Below are 20,735 nucleotides of genomic sequence, written 5' to 3'. Positions count from 1 at the left end.
GGTTGAGCAGCCATCATCCAGAAGAACGCAGCAGGAGAGTTCCTGGCACTGGAAAATAAAAAGGTCATTAGCCCACGGAAACAAGGAAGAGCGGAAATATGATTTAAACCCAAGTCTGACTGACTCCAAGTCACATACAAGTTCACTTGCCATCTGTAAAAGCAAATCATGCTGTTTACCTCTGCACTCTCCTGTCTGTCCCTTGCCCATCATTTTCATACAGAGTAAGTCAATTATCTAAGGCAGACTTCAAGGCAAAGGGCAGTTTAAGAGATGGAAAAGTTTCCTTTTTAACATTATTTTTTAAGGCAGGAATCAGGGTGATTACCTGCCTCTTTCCCCTGCCACCTGCTCCTTTTCTGCATCCTTAATTTGTTGCCAGACTATTCAAAGATTGCCATCATGCAGCACCAAAAGCAATCAGATCAATATACTGGCCAAGCGGTCTGGGAAAGGGCACTTAGCTGGTTTGTATGTCCTATATCCCTGCAGGACTCACTGGAGAATCCTCCATCCTCACATTAAGCCCTAAAAAAAGCAGCAATTTGAGAGAATTCAAAGGTCCTGAAAGGACACAGAAGAGAGGGACTAAATCTACTCCCTAAGGAGCTGTTCTTCCAGAAGAATGGGCGTTCATTTCAGAGAGCAGGAAAGAAGAGGTACGTAGCAGTCGTACAGAACCAAGCCTGCCCTTGAAACATCAATTGTGCTTTGGGCTGTGACACAATTAAAAAGTAGTCATGTCTTGGCTAGCATCATATGATATCACTTATATGTGGAATCTAAAAGAAAAAAAGACACAAAGGAACTTATTTACAAAATAGAGAGAGACTCACAGACAAAGAAAACAAATATGGTTACTTGGAGGGGGTGGGATGGATTGGAGGTTCAGGATTTGCAGATATTAACTACTATATATAAAATAGATAAACAGCAAGGTCCTGCTGTATAGCACAGGGAACTATATTCAATAGCTTTTAATGGTCTATAATGAAAAAGAATATGAAAATCAATATATATGTATAAATGAATAGCTATGCTATACACCAGAAGTCAATACAACATTATAAACTGACTATAATTCAATAAAAAATAAATAGAATTATTTTAAAAATTAAAGATTTAAAAAATAGAAAAATAAAAAAGTAATCATGTGTTTACCTAATTAGAACAAGTGAATCAAAGACAATGTATGCAGATACACTCATACATGCATTTACTTTTTTGTATAAAAAGGTGAAATGTTGGCATTCGTAACTTGGTAACTTTGTAAATGCCTTTCTCATTTCTTCCCTATTCCTGTCCACCTGTTTCCCTTCTCTATTGAATTTTTTATTTCCTACATGGGTGCACTACCAAGGATATCAAGCATAAGCCAGCAGATGTTGCAGAAGAAAAACAAGAAGAAAACATAGAAGGTTACCACTTCCCAAACAAACAAAGATACACTTTTTAAGTGGATTGAATCGTGTATATCAGATGACATGTTTATGTTTATTTGAATCTACTTTTACATCACCACCTCTCAATGGTGGGAGAGTTTGTTCCTCTGACCAGCAGTGGAGGGAACATTAGTATGATCACATGTACCAGTGAAGGTGGCACCAGTGGTGGCAGGGAAAGCCGGTGCACTGGTGGTCCGCTCTTGTGGTCTCAAATATCTTCAAGAAGACAGAACTGTAGTGACAGGGTGGCTTGTATTACCCATGTGAGACAGAGATAATTCTGACTCACCTTCCTAGGCTTGTCTGATCCTACACTTCAGTTTAGTGTATGTGAGATCTTTTGTGACTCCGTGTTTGTCATCGTGCGTTATACTGGCTGAAAACTTCAGTGTTATACTGGCTGAAAATTTCACAGAGATACATTTCTTTGAGGCATCTTTTCAGTTACTTTGAAGTTTGTAACATGCAAATTAAATCATAGTTCCGTCTTTGCTGCCACCTGTCCTGCCCCAGAAATGACCAGGGGGCAGCATTTACTGATTATTCTGTATACTAGACAATTAGGTCCCACTTTTTTTTTTCCATTTTTACTCATATTTCACTTTGCAATACACACCAAATGCACTGCAAAAGCCACCATGATAGATTCACGTGTGTATGATTTTAGATTAGGTAAAATTATAGACATCATTTATTTATTTTAGAGAGTACAAAAATGCTAAGGTCTTTCTGGGGTGAAAAGCTAACAAATAACAAATAATCGTATATGGAGACTAACTAGTGTGTGCTAAAAACTACCTGGGTTGAAAAAACAAAAATAATTGTAGTCTAGTAACAAAAATAATTATAGTCCAGTAAGTGGACTTCCAGGAGCTGAGTCAGCTGATGTGGCCAGCTCTGCTGCCACAGATGGAAATGCATTTCCCTCAGATAAATGACTAATTGAATTTTAAGCCAAATAGGCTTCATTCCAAGCAATTGTGAAACAAATGCATTTTAATTCTTTTCATTAGCTCAGTAGACTATTTTCCTTGGTTGCAGAGGAAAATAACAATTAATTTCTTTGTGTATAAGCTGAAAGCTAAGGGTTTCTTTCCCTCTCTAATCCCTTAATAATAATTAGAGCTGCATGGAAATATAAATGAAGTATAGCTACTTGCTTTCAGCATTTGGATAATGTGAAGAGGCCATGGAATTGCTATTCCCGAAGATGCTTTAAAGTAGAACTACCCTTCTGACCTGCATGATATAGATCATAATAATAGATACTGAATTCTATTCATCCTGAAATGCCCCTGTAATTACCAGGATCTGATATATGATAAAACCTAATAAATGTTTTCTGAATGATGTTCTAAAGACAAGGAACGAGATAAAATGATCAATCCCCAGAATTCACTCTGCTTTCTATAATTTGAAAACAACAGTAAGAAAATTTCACATTCATTCCAACTAAAAAAATCATAGATTAAAAATAGATTTATGACAATTTAATTGCCTGATTAGCTACAACCAGTTTATCACATAAATACTCACATATATGTGGTCCATTTGTCCAGATAAACTTTCTGATCAATGAGAATTTTAAAGATCTTTCAGACACTTTTATAATTTCAACATCCTGGAAATCGTTTGAGGTCAACAGGGACTGTATACAGGTGGATCTCTGGAACTCAGTGGGAATGTTTCCCTTTGCTTTGTGTGAAACAGTGGACATCATTCTAACGCTTGCATTCTTATGGCAGTAAGGTACTGCTGAAAAGAAGACATTTAAGCAGCTGCTTTGATCAAAATTGGTATTTGCTGCAGGAATCTTTGAACAAAATCAACAATGGTTTCTTTTGATTTATTTGTTGCAGCTGCACAGAACATTAAACTTCTTATTTCAAATGGCAATATTACTGCAAGTAGTGTGCAGTCCTTATTCGCAGTGTAATAGTGCACTCTGCAGGATTTCAGTTCTAAATGCAAGGTGTGTTAATTATGCCTTTGACAGAAACAGAGAAAGATGGGAGAAGAAAACAGATTAAATGATGATGAAAGGGAGAGAGAGGGAGAGAGAGAGAGAGGTTGAGGAAAAGAAGACACAATTAGAAAAGGATTGTGAAATAGTGGGAAAGAGACCCTGATTATTGCCTCGGCTGGTTCAACAGGATAGGAAACACGTAATTTAGAAAGGAAGAAAAAGAATAATTATTTTGACTGCAGAGTACCTTGTCTTATATATTTTAGGAACCTGAGTTGGGCAGAGTACAGTTCCATCCCTTAAAAAGAAAATGACCAATGAGTTTACTATAGATCTGTGTGTTATCTGAAAAGATAGCTAAATATGATTCAATGCAGGGATTTTAAGTAGGCTCTGGTTTTTGCAGCCTTACTGAGGTATAATTGACAAATTAAATTGTAAGGTGTTTAAAGTGTGCATTGTGGTGAACTGATATAGGTACACACTCTAAAACAATTCCCTTTATTTAGTTAATTAGCATATCCATCACCTCACATGTTTTTATATATATACGTTTATATGTATATTTGGGGAGGGTAGAAACATTTAATTTCTACTCTCTCAACAAATTTTAATTAATACAACACAGTGTCATCAGCTATGGTCACCACGCTGTACATTAGATCCTCGGACCTTATTCCCTGTATAGCTGGAAGTCTGTAACCTTTTACCAACCTCGCCTTATTTCCTCTGGCCATTGCACCCTGGCAAACCACTTTCCCACTCTCTGTTCTTTATGAGTTTGGCTTTTGAAAAATAGATTCCATATTTAAGTGATATCATACAGTATTTATCTTTCTCTGTCTGGTTTATTTCACTCAGCATAATGCCTCCAAGGCCCATCCATGTTGTTGCAAAAAGCAGGATTTATCCCTGCTCATGGCTGAGTAATATTTCATTTTATGTAACATACAACATCTTTATCCACCTATCCACTGATGCACATTTAGACAGCTTCTACATCTTAGCTATTGTGAATGATGCTGCAATGAACTTGGGAATTCAGGTATCTCTCTCAGATAGTGTTTTCATTTCTTTTGGACACATACCTGGAGGTAGGATTGCTGGATCACATGACAGTTCTATTTTCTATTTTCAACTTTTAAGACACCTCCATACTGTTTCCCATAGTGGCTGCACCAATTTACATCCTCACCAACAGTGTACCTGGTTTCCCTTTCTTCCACAGCCTTGCCAATACTTGTTAGCTCTTACCTTTCTGATGATAGCCATTCTTTTTTTATATAATGATATTTTCCCCATTTTATTAATATTATTAATATTAATATATTAATATCATTATTAATTTAATAACTGGCATACATCACTGTATAAGTTTGAAGTGTACAGCATGATGACTTGATTTCCAGATATTATGAGGGATGATAGCCATTCTAACAAGTATGAGGTGATAACTCATTCTGGCTTTGATTTGTGTTTCCCTGGTGATTAGTGATGTTAAGAACTTTTCATGTACCTGTTGGCCATTTGTTCGCCTCCTTTGGAAAAATATCTATTCATTTCCTCTGCCTATCGTTTAAGCAGATTTTTTGTTTTGTTTTGTTTTGTGCTTTTGCTATTGAGTTGTGTGACTTCTTTATATATTTTGGGCATTAACCCCTTATCAGATATATGGTTTACAAATATTTTCTCCCATTCATTGCCTTTTTATTTTATTGCTGGTTTCCTTTGCTGTGAAGAAGCTTTTAAGTTTGGTGTAGTCCCAGTTGTTTATTTTTGCTCTTGTTGCCTTTGTTTTTGGTGTCAAATCCAAAAAAAGTCATTGCCAAGACAAATATCAGGGAGCATGCCCACTGTGTCTTCTTCTGAGAGTCTTTCTTATGTATTCAGGCACTAACTTGACGTCCTTAATCCATTTCCAGTTATGTTTTGTGAGTGGTGTAAGATAAGGATCCAATTTAATTCTTTTGCATGTGAATATCCAGTTTTCCCAGCACCATTTGAGATTATTCTCTCTCCATTGTACATATCAAATATGTTTCATCTGGAGTGTTAATTTTGATCAGTTAGCGCTGCCAGGGATGTGGGAGAAAGGGAGTGGATGCATAAGATCCATTCATTTACCATCACTTGCTATGGTAAGGGGAGTAATGAATTGGTAGTCAGCAGATCCATGTCCAAGTTCCAATCCTGTTTTATCATTGTGTTATACCTCCTTGCCCTGGGTCAGTGTCTTACACTTAGTCAATAGATACTAGAATAAAGATTCAGTACACAGACCTGACTGGACTCTATGAATGACGCAACCGAGTTTGCAGAGTGTTTCCTCAGCATTAGTCTCATCCAATCCTAACACCAAAAGGAGGTACTGCTGATAGCAGGGCAGCCTGCAAAGAGAACCAAAGAGGTGGGAACACAGATCTGGATTTGAATTCTGGCTGCTTCTTTTTGTCATCTTTAAAATGAGGTTTGTAATAATAATGACGCCCAGAGAAAGTAATAGTAATGACTTTAGAATGTGCTGTTGCTGCTCCTCCGATCAGGACTGGTCTGGTGACTTCAAGGCCCCAAAAGTAACAAGATACTTCAAGATAACTTGCAGTTTCCAATTTTGCTGTCTTGGAATCCCAAGGCCATGATGCTGTGAAGGTCAGTCTGCCCTAGGGAAGGTTACAAAGCCACAGACAGGAGAAATGAAGTGTCTCTGTCCCTTCAGCTGTCAGATATGTGCAGATTTCTGAGGCCCTCTTGGGACCTCTAGTCCCGTTGGAGCCACTGGATGACAGCAACCACATGAATGGTTTCCAGTGAGGCCAGAAAACAAACAAACAAACAAACAAAAAACACCCAGATTGTAACACACACAGAATCAGGAGAAATAATAAGCCATTACTGCTTTATACCACTAAGTTCTGCAGTATTTTGTTACACATCAGTAGATACAAGAACATGCCTACCTTCTACAATTGCCATGAGGACTGACTATGATAATAGTAATACTGACTAAGAAAATATAAAATGACCAAAAAAATAAAAAAAAAGACGAAAAGAAACTCAATGAAAAGTGAGTAGTATTATTAGCCTCCTTTTACATACGTGTAATAGGCTTCACATACGTGTAACAGGCTTCACGTACGTGTAATAGGCTTACCACCACTCAGTGAATTATTCAAGGCCACACAGCTTTTAATGGTGAAGCAATGTAATACAGACATTAAAATAAAGAGCAAAAAATCTGTGGTCACACTTCCTGGATGTACTACTCGTTAGTGTGAGACCTCTGGTAGGTAGTTTATCTGTAAAATGGGGCAGTCATCATACTTGTCAATGGGGTTACTGTGAGGATTAGTAAAGATAATGCAAGTGTATCAATTTGCACAGTGCTTGGAACTTAAGAAGCATTTAATAAAGTGGCATATAAAGATTTTACTACTCAGCCACAAAAAAGAATGAAACAATGCCTTTTGCAGCAACATGGATGGACATGGAGACTGTCATTCTAAGTGAAGTAAACCAGAAAGAGAAAGAAAAATACCATATGATGTCACTTATATGTGGAATCTAAAAAAAAAGATGCAAATAAACTTATTTACAAAACACAAACAGACTCACAGACATAAAGAGCAAACTTACGGTTATCAGAAGCAAAAGGGGATGGGGAGGAATAAATTAAGAGTTTGGAATTTGCAGGTACCAGCTACCATGTATGAAGTAGATAAATAACAAGGACCCATTGTATAGCATAGGCAACTATGTTCAATACCAAGTAATAGCCTAGAATGAAAAAGAACATGAAAAGGAATATATATATATATATAAAATTGAATCACTATGCTGTACACGAGAAACTAATACAACATTGTAAATTGACTAAAATTCGTTTAAAAAAATGACATAAGGGGAAGAAAGTTCAACCCCACAGGCATGCATAGAGTGTCACCTATGGAGTCAGTGACCAAATGACCCCACAAACAGGTGTGGGCAAATGTGGTTTTCCAGAGTACAGCTATGACTCAGGGCTTAGAGCTTAAATGAGTAAAAGGCAACAGATGAAGAAATGAGCTTAAACTAAGAAAATGGGGATGATTACTCAGTGAGTTATCAATAGTCTACCTGCAGTAGAACAAAGACTACCGACTCCATGCCTTCTTTCCAAGCACAATTCTAGACATGTGCTACTATGAATTAGGTCCAGACTGACCAGGAATCAGATGCCAAAGTGGGATTAAATTTGCAAGGAGTTATTAGGGGCACACCTGTGTGAGAAAAAATAGGGATGAATATGGGAAATGCTGGGAGAGACATCAGACCATGACGCAAGACTGACCCCAAGGATGGAGAGAGAAGAAAAGTTCGGTAGATGTGTTCTAGACCACCCTACTCTCCAAAGAAGGTTTGACAAGGTCTTGACAGAGTCCTTGAGCCAAAGTATCCATCAGAGAAGTCCCACGTGTTCCAGGAGTGAGTCTGCATTATTATCCCTGCCACGCTCAGTCACTGGCTGGAAACAGTCAGAGGAAGCATGGTCTAGGTATAAATGTGGCAATCGATTTCAGAGCACAGAAGCTGGGGACCCAGAGCAATTACACTTCCCATAATCGGAAGTCTGCAAGGAGCATTCTCACGGCTGCTGCAAGCGCACTAGAGAAAAGCTGATCTGAACAGGTACTGCACCCACCAGGAAGTCACTGACATTCTGGCACACCAGTGTGTTTCAATTGCAAATATTAGGATGATAAACAAGCCACGAAGCTACTCAGGGAACTGTTCTTATTCTCACTAAAGGAGAGATGGTGTCAGGAACTAGAAGTGGTCTGTCCCTGTTCTGAGATACTGGTTTTACTTCAAGTGACATCTCTTTTTGCATAATTGATAGACACGGTCTGTCCAGGGTTGGTGGAGTAGAGTGTTAAAAAGGTATCAGTGAAATTCAAATGGATCCTCTGACATCTCTGATAACAAGAATAACTGCTACTCTGCAGAGAGAGGTGAAAAGAAGCTGAATAGATGTTTCTTTGTTGAAATCAAAGAATCTTTATCATCACCCATATTTCAAAGAATGCCATTTCATTATGACATGCACAGGGATTTATATCTCTGAAAGCAATCAGAGAGTTACTGTGTTCTCCAAGTGAAATTATATAGTATTCTGATATTGACAACATGACCCATTTGCAATTCAATTCATCAAGTGTACTTATTTCTCTCTCCCTCTCCCTCCCGCCCTTTCTCTCTCTCTCTGTTTCTTTCTATTTGTTTATATTCCCCTTTCAGTCAAAATGAAAAGTTTCACAACAGCCAGATAAAAGCTGGTGAATATACACATGCTGATTTCCAGAGTACACTATCCCATTATTTCTACTAAGTTAGACATTTCATTCCTGTAAGCATTTATCAAGAACTTACTATGTGCTCAGGCCCTTCCTCTAGGTGTAAGTGAGAATAAAAAAGATCAAACAAGCGTCCATGTCCTCAGGAAATTTCCAATAGTACTGAAGGTCCTTAAGGACAGAGGAAATGCCCTTCATCTCTAGAACTGTCATATACTGTGGTACAAGTTGTTCACTGCCCAAAGTTGCCTGGCCAAGAAAGTAAAGGGAAGCCTGAAATTATGCATGCTCTGCTCATCAAACTATGCCCCTTGACACAGAACTATGTCTTCTAAGAAAGGCTACTTTTTAAAAAATTGGCTAATGGTACCCTGAAAATAGCTCTGAATCTTAAATGTGCTCAGTCTGCACACACCTAATAGGAATGCACTCTTAATGAGTGAAAAACTTATGCATTAGAAAATGCAGTGTAGAGGGAGGGTTTAGCTCAGTGGTAGAGGGCATTCTCAGCATGTGTGAGGTCCTGGGTTCAATCCCCAGTACTCACATTAAAAAATAAATAAATAAAAAATAAATAAATAAAAATAAATAAACCTAATTACCACCCCCCCGCAAAAAAATGAAAAAATTGTTAAAAGAAAGAAAATACAGTGTATATTCCATTGTCCAAATGTGTGGTTCAGAAAATTGTTTCCCTTAGAGATCCAAATATGGAGAGACCGCCACAAGCTGTATCATTCTTGGAAGACTATCTTTGTAGCAGAATCAATTCTCAAATATACACTTGGATGATTCACAACAGAGATAATTCAGAAGGTCAGAACAAAAGACACTGTGGGCTTTGAATGGAAACTGGATGATTTCCGAGACTTAGCAAAATTACCGTCTTGGTGCATTTTGTTCATTCTCTTTTTCAAGCAGATCTATATTGCTCTATAATTCATTAATTGGTAGCCAGAAAGGCAAGTCCTAAATTAGGAAGATGAAGTTTACACTGGGTACAAATGCTTGTCAAAAATCAATCTACCAAAGAAATAGATCACTGGCTAATAACTGCCTGCAGTAAAATGGGGTGGGGGGGCGGATATACTTACCAAAAATCTAGGAAAGGCTACCTTGCTCAATGGAACTCCCTGCAAAAGAAGCAGGTAGAGTTGGAGACTGAGTGGGAAAAGTTTCATGGTGGTTGAAAGACAACAAAGCATGAGATGTGGTGCCAACAATAGTAGTTATGACAAAGGGAAACCCTAATCAAGGATCTCTGAAATAAAACCAAATAAAAAGTAAATGATTGGTTATCACATTATCAGATTCACTGTCGTGTGTACCATCCAGATGAAAGTCAACATGAGGGGTCTTCCAGGACATTGTAAGGACTTTGGCTTTTATTGTGAAAGACTTTGGAAGCCACCGGTTTTTGAGCAGATTGAGTGTTATAAAGTGGACTTAACATGTAAAAACCTGTGGCTGTTATATTAACATTTAACTGAAATGGGGCAAGAGGAGATGTATCATTTGAAGACTGCTTCAGTAATCCAGGTGAGAGATGGTGGCTTGGATCCGGGTGGTGACAGTAGAGACAGTAAGATGCACTGCCCACAAATGTGGTATATTGGGTATACTAGGCATAATGCCAGTATAAATGCATAGTTAATAAAACTATGCTTTAAATGAATTTATATGCAACTGTAGTTCTGAAACCACTCATCTGTATTCTACCATCTTTTTCCCACTACTGAAAATTGGAGAAGATTATTGTTCTTCCCTGAGAATTTAACTTACTTGATCCTTTACGAGGGACAATTTTGAGACTTTGCTGGATTTTTCACACTTAAGAAAGTAGGCAATTTAAAGCTACATTTTTTTTTTTCAAGCAGGTCAGAAGAGGCATAATTTGGAAAGGGTAAGGTGAGAGGAACAAATGGAAAAAAAACTCACACAGTTCTGCATTTTGACATACTGTCCAAACCTAGACATTTTTCAGGGATAGTTTAAAATTATATGATTTTTGAGAAAAATTTATTGACTGTCAAATATATCACTGGACCTTAAAACAATTCCATTTAAATTATTTTCAAAATAGAATTTTCTTTAAATTACAACAATATATATCCATGTAAATAAAAATAAAACACTATCTTACTGATTATTATAAAATTTTACTATTTGATAATTGATATCAGCAAAAAAAAACAGTATAAATAACATAAGTAGAATACTTATTTCAGCAGATTAATCAACTTTAATTACTTTCTTAGCCATATCTACCTCTAATATCTTATCACTGTATTTTTCTTAAAGTTGTTTTTTTTCCAAAATGCTCTTATTCATTTTTTTAATTTTTAAAATTAAATTGCACACATTACCCTCAACATTGCATTTTATATGTAACAGATTTTAAATTGTTGACATCTCCAGTTGGTCCTTCTCTGTAGATCATAATTTTTTTTTAGATCACAATATTTTTAATTGAGAAAATCACTCTCTACAGACACTGAGATATCTGTTAAGCTCAGAGCAATTTCTCATAAATGGATGTTATCCTCAACCCTAATTCTTTTCCTTATTGATGTATAAATATTTCAGAACAAATATTTTCATGGGTACTGTACTTTTGCTTCCATTTATAAACTTTTCTTCAATAATCATTAATCTGTATTTATGATTTTTTCTCTATGATTATTTTGTATACTTTGCTAAATTTAGATATTGCAATTTCATAGGCCTTTTCAATTTCATGTCATCCAAGCAGAGAATAATAATTTTTCCAATTAATAAAAATGTGTCATCAAAGTATATTCCCGTCTGTCAAGATATCCCAAAGTGTAATTATCAAGTTTCTAAATGAAATATTTTACACCAGTGCTTCTCAAATTATAATGTAAATACAAATGCCCAGAGAATCATATTAAAATGAAGATTCTGATTCAGTGGGTGTGGGGTGGGTGAGAGCCTGCATTTCTAACAACTTCCCAGGTGATGCCAATACAGCCTGGGACCACAATTTGAATAGCAAAGTTACAATATGGGCTTTTATTGTTTTATTTGTTCAATTTCTCCTTTCCTTCTTGAGAGATCAATTTCACTGTCTTCTTGTTTGCAAGCTTGCTAAATACTTCAAAAGCTGCAGTTGTTTGGCAATCATGTGTTAAAATTTTTGATTAAAAATTTCCAATTAATTTTGAACAAAATGAAATAAAAAACGAACAGACTTAATTTTTAAAAAAGGAAGCTTGATACCATAACCATCATAAAACACTTAGTTTGTTTTATAAAATTGCTCATCACAAATCCAACATTTCTGACTGATGCTGGATAATTAAGAGTGGTAAGCATGTACTGCCATGCCAAAGTTTTTTTGTTTTTAATTTAATATCACTTTCATTACAGAAAAAAGTTGTAGTTTATTTATTCTAAATGGATACTTATGACAATATTTGTTATTTTGGTATCTACAGATTCTATTATGACCAGTAAGATAACATGTTTTGTTGAGATGCAGTTATAAATTATGTATGTACCACAACCAACTTCAACTACATTTCTGCTCCATGGCCTCTTATTTAAATAAGAACATTACTTTTATCACCAATCTCCATGAAAATCTGTATTCATATTTTCTTCACAAAACAAATATTTCATATTAATTGTTAACATATTTAACTAAATTTATAATAGTAATCACAATACTGTCGGATGTTATAACTTTGACAGAACGATTTTGATTCCATTAATTGAGACTTAATCTGTCATTGAATTTATTTAAGTTCATTTTCTACTTGGAGCATTTGTTTACACTGAGGGAAAAAAAACTGGTATCATTTAAATCTTTATAAAGCTCTTCTGCTAATGAAACTATCGTATTAACAATAATTACTTTACTTTTAATATGCTCACAAGGAAAGCTGAAACCAACAGTAAAAGAAATTAATTTGGAGCCATGATTTGATCTAAATGAAAAGTCATGGATAAAAAAGTGAGGGCATTCTCTGTAGCTGTATGTTTTTAATCATCGTCAAAGGGATAGTTTTCTTAAAGTAACTGTCAACTTCTGAAATAGATGCTGATGCTTTGTTAATATTTTATTCATTTAGTATATTTCTGTCCACTGGTTTTCATGCAGGCATCAATACCATGACATCCTCCTAAGTGTATAATAGTTGTTAACAAAATGTTATGAAAGTTTCACATTCATCAGTATGTTTTTAAGAAACAAAAACTCATATTTAATCTCATTAAATATACACTGTTTTTTTGCTTTAGCTCATTGCAGCCAATAATTTATTACAAAGTAAAAAAAGCATAATGAAACAGTAAAATAAGTAAATTGTTGTGGACAGAGTTACCATGGACTAAATGACGAAAATCACTGTAGCAACAGCATTCCAATAAACATTTCTTATACACGTTTCACACATATCTAACCTATAATTTTGCAAGTTCCTCACTGTCTGCAACTGGTGCCTTGAAGCAGGACCACAACAATTCACCTGGTAGCCAGCAGGCATAGCAGGAACAAACGGTTCTCCCTTTACTGCCTAAGAGGAGGTGCTAGCTGTCCCTAGCTTCTCCTAAAGGAGCGCATTTTAATTCACCAACAAGCGCCCTTAATGCTGTTGTTCAGAGGAGGACGTCAGGGTGTTAGCTACCTTGCTATTGGGAAGAGTCAGAAAAGAGAAGTAGGTCATCACCAGCCCATTTTTCATATTTTACTATGTGTTACAGTAAGACTCTTTTTACTACACATGCATCTCACACTGGACGTGGCAGAAACTAAAAGGAGAAGTGAAATCAACCAAATGCATGCTCCTTGTTTTAATGCAGCTGTCAGTAATGACACTACGCTCCCCCAAAATGAAAAATCTAGGACAAATGCTAAATGAAACTGGATACCATGATTATGGCCAAAACCAGGACGGCCTCAGGCAAAGCATGAGGTGCAGTCATTCTCATTATCATGTGAAGTACTGTCGCTACATAAGAAAAACAATCTCTCAACATGTTAGGGCAGTTAGGAAAGTGTTTCTCCTGCCTTAAGGATTTAGATAAAATGAAGTATTTTTGCTTACAGGACAAATTTGGCCTGCATACATTTGGTTGGCTTACAGTTTTTTATTTGAATTACTTGCAAAATTTAAATTGGAGATTTCACATAGAATTGTGTTTTCTCAGAAAGAAATAGAGAAAGAAAAGAAGGGAAGGAAGGGAAGAAGGAAGGAGAAAGGAAGGAAGGAAGGAAGGAAGGAAGGAAGGAAGGGAGAAAGGAAGGAAGGAAGGAAGGAAGGAAGGAAGGAAGGAAGGAAGGAAGGAAGGAAGGAAGGAGGAAGGAAGGCAGACCTGACAACTCTAAGCTTGAATTTCCACATACTCAAAATCAAATATGTCACAGGGCCATGTTGCCTTACAAACTCAAAGAGTAGCACTTAGCTTGTATCTGAAGTGAAATGAATACAACGGAATTGTACCCCTGTGATATGCATGTGCTCCCCTCTGGAACTGAGCACCTCCTGAGGTTCTGATGTCTATAAATGACAACCATAGAAGAGATACGTAGTCTTTAGTTTGCCACAACCTCCACAAGACCCAATTAATCAATTTCCTCACCTGGCCGTATAAACAATTGAGTTTGTTACCTCTGGTTTAGATTAAACTCCTCCTAAGAGCTGTTTTTTTTGAAAGGTTGAGTGTTTCTCTCTGTCTGATTTTACAGTTGGCTCCTGGACTACCAAAACAGTGAAGAAACGAACCTGTAGCTCCCACTGGTGGAAAATACTCAAAGGAAATGGCCTTACATCCTCCTGGTCTCTGTCGCATGGGTCTGAGTAATAAAGCCTCCCACACTCTCTTACTCTTTAACAGAGTATTCGGTGGGTTCAAAGAGAAAAGGGCCATGGGTGCTGGAGACCCCAGAACTATTATTCTAAATATTGTTTTAAAGCAAATAATTGAAACGTTGGTGCCTGTCCTCCTTGTGGGTAAGGAATAGCACGATTGACCTGAAGAACAGCAGATAGAAGAAAGTGGTGGCCCCAGAAAGAGATGCACGTGAGAACAGTGATGCAGTTAGGAACAGAAAACACCCCAAAGAACCCCCACCACCACGCACACATATTCAAAATCAACCCTTATCGCTGCAAAGGTGAATTTCCTGGGTGCTTTCCATTATGGGAATAGTTGTATTTCACATTGACTGTGTTTTTTCCCCTCTTATATTGCAATTTCCTTTATTTGTTCCAACCTTTTAATAAAGGTAGGATATACACATAAAGGCTTGCATAATGGTATTTTTGACAAGAAAAAGAAGGGAGAGTAAAGGTTAGTGATTTTTCTGGCGCCCAAGCACACTACTGAAGGGGTTGTATGTGGGAGATCCACGTGGTGTTCAGCAGGTGACATGCAGGACACACGACCTTAAGGAGCAGCACCCCCATGAGTAACTCATGACTCAAAAAGAATATGAAACTAACCCTTCACTACTGAATATAAAAAGGAGGTGCAGAAATAGAATGAATAGCAGAAATATATGTATATATACATACACGTACACATGTACCTACATATATACACATTCATAGACACACTTATAAATAAAACAGAAACAGACAGATACCTAGATTGATGGATAGTTCATGTTTCAAGCAATTCCTTCTTGAAAGAAAGAACTGATTAAAAGATTTGGGGGCCCTTACCTTTTCCTTGCAAATTTCCTGGAAACTAAAAAGTTGCGTCTTCCCAACAGCTACACAGCCCCAATGAGTGACATCGTGTTCTCAAGTTTCGACACCGTAAGCATTATACTAGTCATTCCTATTGCCACTTAAAAAGTACACCCTTGTTTAACTGGCTAGACTGCATCTTGGCAGATAAGGTGTATTGAATAGCGTCCATACACGGCTTGTTAAGGCTGACAGAGGATGCTCAGAAGGTGTCAAACGGGAGCAGAACACTGCCTTCATCTTGACCCAGGTTGCTTAAAGCTGAAGGGTGGTAAATTGGGCATGTCTGAAATGGAGCTTGTCAGGCATGGGAGGTTTAATATTGACTCTTTCCCGACAGGTCTCAAACAGACTAATGTACCGTGGCACCTGCACTTCTCCTGGGTTACAAAGTACTTGAAAAGAATACTCATGAACGCTACTAAAAAAAAATGCCCTGTGAAGTAAGAGGGCAAGTGAAATTCTTTCCTGATCTTTTATTTCCTTCTACAAATGCCCATATGATCCTACACGGAGTGTCTTTTCATGGTTTTAGTCCAAGAATGCGAATAAATTTCGCTTTTCAGACTACCCTCCTCTGCTTAGTGACGGCTGCCTCCAGCACCGTGTCGAGAAGGAGTCTAAGGCCATTTCCAGGCTAAAATAAAAGAGCGCCACACTCCGGGGGCTGGCCGGGGAGGTGCGGGCAGGAAACGTCAGCACAAAGACCAGGTGGCGGCTGAGCAAACTCCCGAGTGTGGCACAGGCCTGTTGTATCTGTTTCTGCCTGGGCTCATGTTCAGTGTAGTAGTTAGTCAGTTAAATTTCTGTCTGCAGGGACAGGTTTATTGTTACAGTAAATTCACCTTCCTTCTAATGATATCACTACGTGGAAGCGAGGAACTCTCCTGGGAACAGGGTGGCTGAGTCAGGGTTGTGTTCTAAAAGGAACCCAAGACTGTAATCTGAGTAAGGGAGAAATGATTTTTTGATGAAGCATCAAGACAAAGAGATAGTAGTGAATGAATCTGAAACAAAAGATTAATAACACCGGTCAAGGAAATAGCAAGAGAGTTCAAGGGTAGGAATCTGGAGAAATTCTAGAAGACAGAGATTATACAGAGGAAGGCAGTCCTTTACGCATGCCTGAAATTGAAGCTGAGAACAGAGAGGAAAATGTTCAGGGTGAAAGGCCAGTTTAGACCCTCGAAACGTTGTTAATGAATAATAACTGAATATGGATTTGACCGACAATTGCCTTGAAGAATCTGGTACCCAGTGTGACACACACTACAAATATAGATGGATGGACAGATATGCTGCGTACTACAGATACTTAAGAATTTATGTAATCTTCAAGGACATTAAATAAAATGGTTAACAGAGTTAAATATAAACCTCCAGTGCCTGTTTCCTTTGTCCAACCTTAAACATTTCTACAATAGAAGCTCTGGAAGGCAGTGAGATTGATATCACGTGCTGTAGGCTAAATAATGCCCCACTCCCTGCCTCGAAGATGTCCATGTGGGAACTGGGTGAGAAAAATGTCCTGGATGAGGAGTTTTAAAGAAGAACACTCGCAACAGGAGATGAGAGCAAAGGGTAGACTTGGCAAGTTAAGCGCCAAGATACTGGAGGATGCTCCAAATCAGATAGAGCAGTAGGTGGCAGCTTTCAAAGCAGAAACCTTCACCTTAAAGAGAAAGGTATGTGAGAACTGTGTACCTGATTTTGAAAAAGAAAATTTAACTAGCATTTCTGAGGTCTACCTGGCAAGATATTTCCATCTAAGAATGGATTGTAACCGATTTCCTTACATTTCTTATGCTTATGTTTCCCAACCTGGAGGCCATTTTTGTTCTAGACTTTGCAACCCATTTAGCTTGCCTTAGAAAAATTCCTTCTGAGCAAGTAGTATGGATGTCAGTTTTAGTTTTCATATGAATGGGAAGATTTTTTTAGGAGTTCAGTTAGAAAGTCTGGTGAGTGGTGAATACTAGCCTCCTAAAAACTAAGCAAGCAATGAATTGCACCTCCAAAAATGATGGATGGAGTCCTAGATCAGAGAAAAGGTGCGTGTCTTCACTTGTGTAACAGGAGACGCTAGGTAAGAAGAAAACTAAGTTGGGAACAATTGAATGTCTTTTCATGGGTTCTGTGCATTTTTCTTGACAGATCCCATCTTGATTGAAGGGTCTGCATGGATCTGGAAAGCATACCACCCATTCCACTTTGAGGAACGGTGTTGTGCCTGCAGTCTGCCCAGCACCACACACACACACACACACACACACACACACAGAGGCAGAAAACATGTATTCCTGCTATACCGCACAGCCTTGGCCTCTCTGGCGTTCTCTGTTCATACGCTCTAGATTAATAACTAACCTGCCAGCAGTGAGTAGTTGAATTGTTACCTAATTCAAGTCCAGATTTCTGGTGGTCACAGATTTCTGGGATTAATACCAATGTGGTCACTATATCGAAATACAATATCCACTCTGATGGTGTTTCAGAATTGCCACCCCCCGCCCCCACTGTATTGCGACGGGGCAGAGGTGGGACAGCTCTGTGGGATGAAGGCAAGGGAGGGAGGAGCTAAAACAGAGTTTCACAGATGTCAGTCATTTACAATAGCCTCTACCATGAATTGTAGCAAAGTCACGCACCATTAGTACAGTTATTTAAATAGCATTACCCTTTAAATCGGCTCACTGTGTTTACTTGGCTTCATTCTAAGCAAATAACAACCATGATAGTACAGATTTAAGGAATAAATAACATTTTCAATGCTCATTCAAATCCGTAACTGATGCAACAACAACAAAAAATTGGTCACGTATAACCTAAAAATCATCTCATGTGCCTTGTAAGTCACACTTTGGGAAAGTCACATCTAAAAGAAATCCCAGCTGAGAGCTGCTAGAATTTCAGACTGAGCCCAGAGCACCCTGGCTTAAGATGGATGAAGACTTAAGAGTGGAGACCTCTCATCGCAGACTCATTCTTCTCATCTAAACAGACCATCATTTCTCTCCACTTTCCCACATCCTTACCACTAGCAGATATCACTCAAGTACTGGCAGCTGTTAGAAGAAACTTAACAGGAGGAAAACCAGGGAGAAAAAAAGAGACACATATCTGACAACTGAAATGGAATCGGCTTGGTGTTCTGCTGTCCCTGCATTTTGTAGGTTGAAATCAAAATATTGCGGTTACAAAAACATCCTGATTACAGCGTCTTGAATCATGTTTGCCATCACCCCGTGCCTTTGCCTTTGTCTTTCTTTTAATCTCCTTAATGCACCACAATTATGTCCTCAGTGTGGGTCAGTTATCTCTGAACTAAAAAACAAATCACCATCATTACTTCAGATTATTCTTCTCTTTCCTTTGATCCTGTTTTGCGTAGCAACCAAACCTGTGTGTTCATTCAGCCCTTCTCTTCCCTGGTTGCTTTGCTGGCAGAGCTGAGGTACAATAGAAAATCATTCCCTGCCCACTTCCAACACTATCCTTTCCCTTCATCCCGCTCTTCATACACCTTTGGCACCTGCACATTATCAAAATATGTTCAAATGATCTTACTACCAACGTAGCTCCTGGCTAACACCGCCTTTTTAGTCACAGTGCCCCTTTCATCTTTTTTTTTCCCCAACCATAACCACATTTACTAAATCCAAATTAGTGCACAAAGGCCCATTTAAACAGCATTAATATCTTAAAAAGCTACTGCATCTAGTTTCAATAATCCTGAGATTAGTGGGCCCCAAGACTCATGTGACACAGAAAATTAACGAGGCTGGACTGGAGCAATGATGCATGAATTATGAAGGACCTCTCCACTGTGGTTACAAAATCTAATGGAATTCGCATTTCTTTTGGTTGAAAAGGGAAGAAAGCAAGAAAGGGGTTGAGAGAAATGATCTTAAGAAACAGTACTTAAGAAATAATAGTTGAGAAATAGAAATATGCAGGTCTATTTCTCGACAGAAGTAAGAAGACAAAGAAGCAAAGTGATACTATATATAAAATAAATAAACAGCAGGGACCTATTGCATAGCACAGGGAACTATATTCAATACCTCATAATAGCCTAGAATGAAAAAGGAATATATATGTATATTATATGTACATATATAATATACATATATTATGTATACACACATATATATACACATATGTATAACTGAATCACTATGCTGTACACCAGAAATTAACACAACATTGTGAACTGACTATATTTCAATAAAGATGAATGAATGAATGAATGAATTAATTAATTAATTAAATGTACTAGAAAGTTAAAAAGAAGAGATAAGAGAACAAAATGATGTGCTGCTTTCTCTTTGTGGAAATGGGATGCACACAAAGGATGGGGGAGCCGCAGGGACACGTTCTTTGGGGCAATCTTCCTGGTTATGGGGCATCAGGCCTCTTGATGATTTTCATTGCCCCATATTGACAAGCTGACTTCCCAGAAATCCCCACAGGGAGTTGGAAAATGTCCTTCATGCCAGGGAATAGATGCCTGGGATGCAAAAGTGCTGTGCAGCCAAGGGGAAGTGGGAGAGAGGGATTCACAGTGGCAAATTCCTCCAAGTCACTCTGGCCGGAGCTCCTTCATATGTAACCAAAATTTTCACTCCTACCTTATCTCAGTACCCCCTCTGCATTTTATGGGGTGCTTGTCCTATGCTGATTATTCCCCCTCCATCTCTCATTGCTCTGAATCTGCCGTAAGGAGAAATAAAACCTTAGAAATATAGCCCCTTGTTGCACATCTTCAGCAAATAAGCACCACCAGATGTGTGGGGGCACCATGCAGGTGGAACCCGCTGTGCCTTTGTTCCGTATAATTCTTAGATCTGGCACATGAGATAGGAGGACTGTGGTGCTGGAACAAAACTGAAATCCTTTGTATTTTAGAAGAATAGCATTATTTTTCAAAAGGAATCATTTTTTTGACTGAGGGCATCATGATGGGAATGGCACACGGTCAGAGCTCAGGACCCCAAGCTAGGATTCTCATCCTGCCTTGCCGCGGCTGAGTGACTCTGGGATCACAGAAACTCAATGTGTATGATGGTCCCAACTCGTTACTGTGAGGCTCCCCTGAAGTAATACATGCAAAATGCTCATCATTAAAACAAGGTGCAAACACAGATGCTTGCTATGGGCTATGTGTTATGTCCTCCTAAAATTCATATTTTGAAACTTCAATCCCCAATGTGATGGCATTAAGAGGTGGGACCTTTAGAAGGTAATTAATTCATGAGGGTGGGGCCTCAGGAGGGGG

This window comes from Camelus bactrianus, chromosome 16, assembly GCF_048773025.1.
Source record: "Camelus bactrianus isolate YW-2024 breed Bactrian camel chromosome 16, ASM4877302v1, whole genome shotgun sequence".
NCBI lineage: Eukaryota > Metazoa > Chordata > Mammalia > Artiodactyla > Camelidae > Camelus > Camelus bactrianus.
This window is presented reverse-complemented; position numbering follows the sequence as displayed.